This window comes from Centroberyx gerrardi, chromosome 3, assembly GCF_048128805.1.
Source record: "Centroberyx gerrardi isolate f3 chromosome 3, fCenGer3.hap1.cur.20231027, whole genome shotgun sequence".
NCBI classification, from domain to species: Eukaryota; Metazoa; Chordata; class Actinopteri; order Beryciformes; family Berycidae; genus Centroberyx; species Centroberyx gerrardi.
Genome location: NC_135999.1, coordinates 1,034,366 through 1,039,365, shown reverse-complemented (window position 1 = coordinate 1,039,365; position 5,000 = coordinate 1,034,366). Strand labels below are relative to the sequence as shown.

Here is a 5,000-nt window from a genome sequence, read left to right as displayed (position 1 = left end):
AGGTCGTCATGCTATATTGTTACCGTATTGTTCGTAACACCAGGCCGTCATGCTATATTGTTACCTTATTGTTCGTAACACCAGGCCGTCATGCTATATTGTTACCGTATTGTTCGTAACACCAGGCCGTCATGCTATATTGTTACCGTATTGTTCGTAACACCAGGCCGTCATGCTATATTGTTACCGTATTGTTCGTAACACCAGGTCGTCATGCTATATTGTTACTGTATTGTTCGTAACACCAGGCCGTCATGCTATATTGTTACCTTATTGTTCGTAACACCAGGCCGTCATGCTATATTGTTACCTTATCGTTCGTAACGCCAGGCCGTCATGCTATATTGTTACCGTATCGTTCGTAACACCAGGCCGTCATGCGGAGGATATATTTGGGGAACTCTTCACGGAGGCCAACAGTTTCTACCTGAGGATGAGCAGCCTGCAGGAGAGAGTGGACCTGCTGGCTGTGAAAGTCACCCAGCTGGACTCTACTGTGGAGGAAGGTGGGTGACGTGTGGACGGATGGTTAGCTAGCTGGTTAGTGTCAGTTAGCTGATGTAACAGTGGCCAAACCCAGACACACACTTGTTGATATTAATGTTCATAACTGGCTTCATGTCACCTGCCTTGCAAAAATGAGCACTAAAACACTGGAAACTAACTAGACTTGGTTGATTGATTTACACAGATTTGGGTTTGGGGTTTAGTTCCTCTTTAATAATAATAAAACTGTTCCTGTGCAGTTTCTCTGCAGGACATCAACATGCGGAAGGCGTTCAGGAGCAGTACCATCCAGGACCAGCAGGTGGTGTCCCGCAGCTCCATCCTCAACCCAGTGATGGAGATGTACCAACGCTGCGACAAGCCGCCGCCCCTCAACATCCTGACGCCCTATAGGTCAGTTTAAACTCCGCCCCTCAACATCCTGACGCCCTATAGGTCAGTTTAAACCCCGCCCCTCAACATCCTGACACGCTATTGGTCCATACTCAAATTCCGTGGTATTTTTAAATTTGAAGAGTTGAAATTTTAAGTTTTATTTATCAGCTGCTATTGCAACAAGGATCCGCCTCCTAAAGTACCCGCCAACTTCCTGTACGTGAAAAGTCAGATTCCACATTTCTGGAAACATAGCAATTTAGCAAATAAGATTGAAAAAATGACAACTGTTTAAATGTGTGTGTGTGTGTGTGTGTGTGTGTGTGTGTGGTGTGTGTGTGTGTGTGTGTGTGTGTGTGTGTGTGTGTGGTGTGTGTGTGTGTGTGTGTGTGTGTGTGTGTGTGTGTGTGTGTAGGGATGATAAGAAGGACGGTCTGAAGTTCTACACTGACCCCTCCTACTTCTTCAACCTGTGGAAGGAAAAGATGCTGCAGGCGACAGAGAACAAACGCAAGGAGAAGAGACGACAGAAGGTCTGTCTGTCTCTCTGTCTGTCTGTCTGTCTGTCTGTCTGTCTGTCTGCCTGTCTGTCTGTCTGCCTGTCTGCCTGTCTGTCTGTCTCTCTGTCTGTCTGCCTGTCTGTCTGTCTCTCTGTCTGTCTGTCTGTCTGTCTGTCTCTCTGTCTGTCTGTCTGTCTCTCTGTCTGTCTGTCTGTCTGTCTGTCTGTCTGTCTGTCTGTCTCTCTGTCTGTCTGCCTGTCTGTCTGTCTCTCTGTCTGTCTGTCTGTCTGTCTGTCTGTCTCTCTGTCTGTCTGCCTGTCTGTCTGTCTCTCTGTCTGTCTGTCTGTCTGTCTGTCTGTCTGTCTGTCTGTCTGTCTGTCTCTCTCTCTCTCTCTCTCTGTCTGTCTGTCTGCCTGGAAATACAGCAATTTATCAAATAGGATTAAAAAATAAAACTCTGTGTGTGTGTGTGTGTGTGTGTGTGTGTGTGTGTGTGTGTGTGTGTGTGTGTCCAGGAACAGAAGAATGTAGAGGAGTCTTCAGGTCGGGAGGTGAAGAAGGTGAGTTTTTCATTTTTCTATCGAGGAAGGAGCATCGTTGGTGCGACTGGTTTGTCCCGAACAGGTTCAGGTTTGTCTCGTTCTGTTCTGGTTCCTGTTCTGGTTCCTGTTCTGGTTCCTGTTCTGGTTCCTGTTCTGGTTCCTGTTCTGGTTCTCCGTAATGTTCCTCTCTCCTGTGAAGGTGCGGAAGGCTCGGAACCGGCGGCAGGAGTGGAACCTGATGGCGTACGACAAGGAGCTCCGCCCCGACGCCCGCCTGACGCCGTCGCCCTACCACACCTCCGACGGGTCGCTGTCCCCAGACAGGTCCGCACACACCTGTCACACTGACACACACACTGACACACACACTGACACACACACTGACACACACACACACTGACGCTCCACACACACTGACACACACACACTGACGCTCCACACACACTGACACACACACTGACACACACACACTGACACACACACTGACACACACACTGACGCTCCACACACACTGACACTCCACACACACTGACACACACACACACTGACACTCCACACACACTGACACACACACACTGACGCTCCACACACACTGACACACACACTGACGCTCCACACACACTGACATTCCACACACACTGACACACACACACACTGACACTCCACACACACTGACACACACACTGACACTCCACACACACTGACACACACACTGACACTCCACACACACTGACACACACACAGACAGAAACCCAGACAGAAAGAAAAAGGTAGAATCAGTTAAAAGCCAAACAGTAAAAATGTGTTTTGACACGTGATTTAGAAACAGAGAGAGATCCAGCCGCTCTGCCGGTGGGAGGCGGACTCTGCAGGACCGGAACAGTCCGCTTCCAGGACAGACTGATTCAGATTCAGTGGAAAAGGTTTTACAACAGTCTAAACACAACGTCATAAAGGCATGAGGAACTCCTTCAGACAGATTTTAGCAATATTCCTCAGTTGAAAGAAGCATGACTGTGCCAAGAGTCAGAGACAAGTTGAGTTGTATCTGACTGTAGCTGCAGAACGCTGCGAGCCACCCGGTCCTTCACATCAGACCAACAGTCCTGGAAGATAGTTCAGTTCTGACATCGTTAGGATTAATTAAGAGATACAACCAAGTATCGTCTGCATAAAGCATCATGCTGACAGAGGAAATCATACAAATAGAGACAACACTGGTCCAGGAAGCGAGGCTGATGATGTAGAGCTGAAGGATGTAAACCAGTTTCAACACCCCCCCCCCCCCCCCCCCCCCCCCCCCCTCCAGGTCGGGGATGTCCGATGACCCCTCCTTCCCCTCCAGCCCCCATCACGACCCCCAGGGGCATGATGGGAAGGATCATGTTTCCATGGCGACCGGCGGAAGCGGTCAGACTCAGTCGCTGGACCGCGCCCTCCGCCCCCCCTCTGCGTCCTCTGCCGTCGCCGCAGCGACCAGCCGGCAGCACTCATTGGGCCGCAACCAGCCGCATCATCACCATCACCCGCCCCCCGTCGCTGGCTCAGCCAATCAGGCGCTGAACGGAGCACGGATCAATGCAGCTAAGGAGGCCAAGTACATATACACACACACACACACACACACACACACTCACACACACACACTCACACAGTCAGGTGTAAGAGAAAGGATTTCCCTATAGGGAGACATAGAGGAAGACATTATTGTTATTGTTATTATTATCATTATTATTATTATTATTATTATTATTAATAATAATAAAGTGAATTTCCCTACACAAATCTTTTTATGATTCCAACATCAGAGAGTATTTCAAACTGATGTTTGACTGATATTTAACCTTTGACCTTTCTCTTCCTTGTTCCCATAGCGACCACCAGATCCCGCCAGCTCCCCCTCCCCCTCCCCCCCTTATGCCATCTGGACAGACCGTATTCCCCAATGGCTCCGCCCACCCTGCCGCCACGGCAACGCCGCTGCCCCCTACAGCCGCTCCTGGTAGCCAAGGTAACGACAGTCTGCTCCCATCAGTCTGACTCCTCCTTGTTGTTCTGCTCCCATCAGTCTGACTCCTCCTTGTTGTTCTGCTCCCATCAGTCTGACTCCTCCTTGTTCTGCTCCCATCAGTCTGACTCCTCCTTGTTGTTCTGCTCCCATCAGTCTGACTCCTCCTTGTTGTTTTGCTCCCATCAGTCTGACTCCTCCTTGTTGTTTTGCTCCCATCAGTCTGACTCCTCCTTGTTCTGCTCCCATCAGTCTGACTCCTCCTTGTTGTTTTGCTCCCATCAGTCTGACTCCTCCTTGTTGTTCTGCTCCCATCAGTCTGACTCCTCCTTGTTGTTCTGCTCCCATCAGTCTGACTCCTCCTTGTTGTTTTGCTCCCATCAGTCTGACTCCTCCTTGTTGTTTTGCTCCCATCAGTCTGACTCCTCCTTGTTCTGCTCCCATCAGTCTGACTCCTCCTTGTTGTTTTGCTCCCATCAGTCTGACTCCTCCTTGTTGTTCTGCTCCCATCAGTCTGACTCCTCCTTGTTGTTTTGCTCCCATCAGTCTGACTCCTCCTTGTTGTTTTGCTCCCATCAGTCTGACTCCTCCTTGTTGTTTTGCTCCCATCAGTCTGACTCCTCCTTGTTGTTCTACTCCCATCAGTCTGACTCCTCCTTGTTGTTTTGCTCCCATCAGTCTGACTCCTCCTTGTTTTTTGCTCCCATCAGTCTGACTCCTCCTTGTTGTTTTGCTCCCATCAGTCTGACTCCTCCTTGTTGTTTTGCTCCCATCAGTCTGACTCCTCCTTGTTGTTTTGCTCCCATCAGTCTGACTCCTCCTTGTTCTGCTCCCATCAGTCTGACTCCTCCTTGTTGTTCTGCTCCCATCAGTCTGACTCCTCCTTGTTGTTTTGCTCCCATCAGTCTGACTCCTCCTTGTTGTTTTGCTCCCATCAGTCTGACTCCTCCTTGTTCTGCTCCCATCAGTCTGACTCCTCCTTGTTGTTTTGCTCCCATCAGTCTGACTCCTCCTTGTTGTTTTGCTCCCATCAGTCTGACTCCTCCTTGTTCTGCTCCCATCAGTCTG

The 5,000-nt window shown here is 49.7% G+C and overlaps 1 pseudogene; it reads left to right on the top strand.

Annotated features, from left to right (window-relative positions):
* The window catches only part of LOC139912435 (actin-binding protein WASF3-like), a 7,794-nt pseudogene that overhangs the window by 660 nt on the left and 2,134 nt on the right, over positions 1–5,000 (top strand).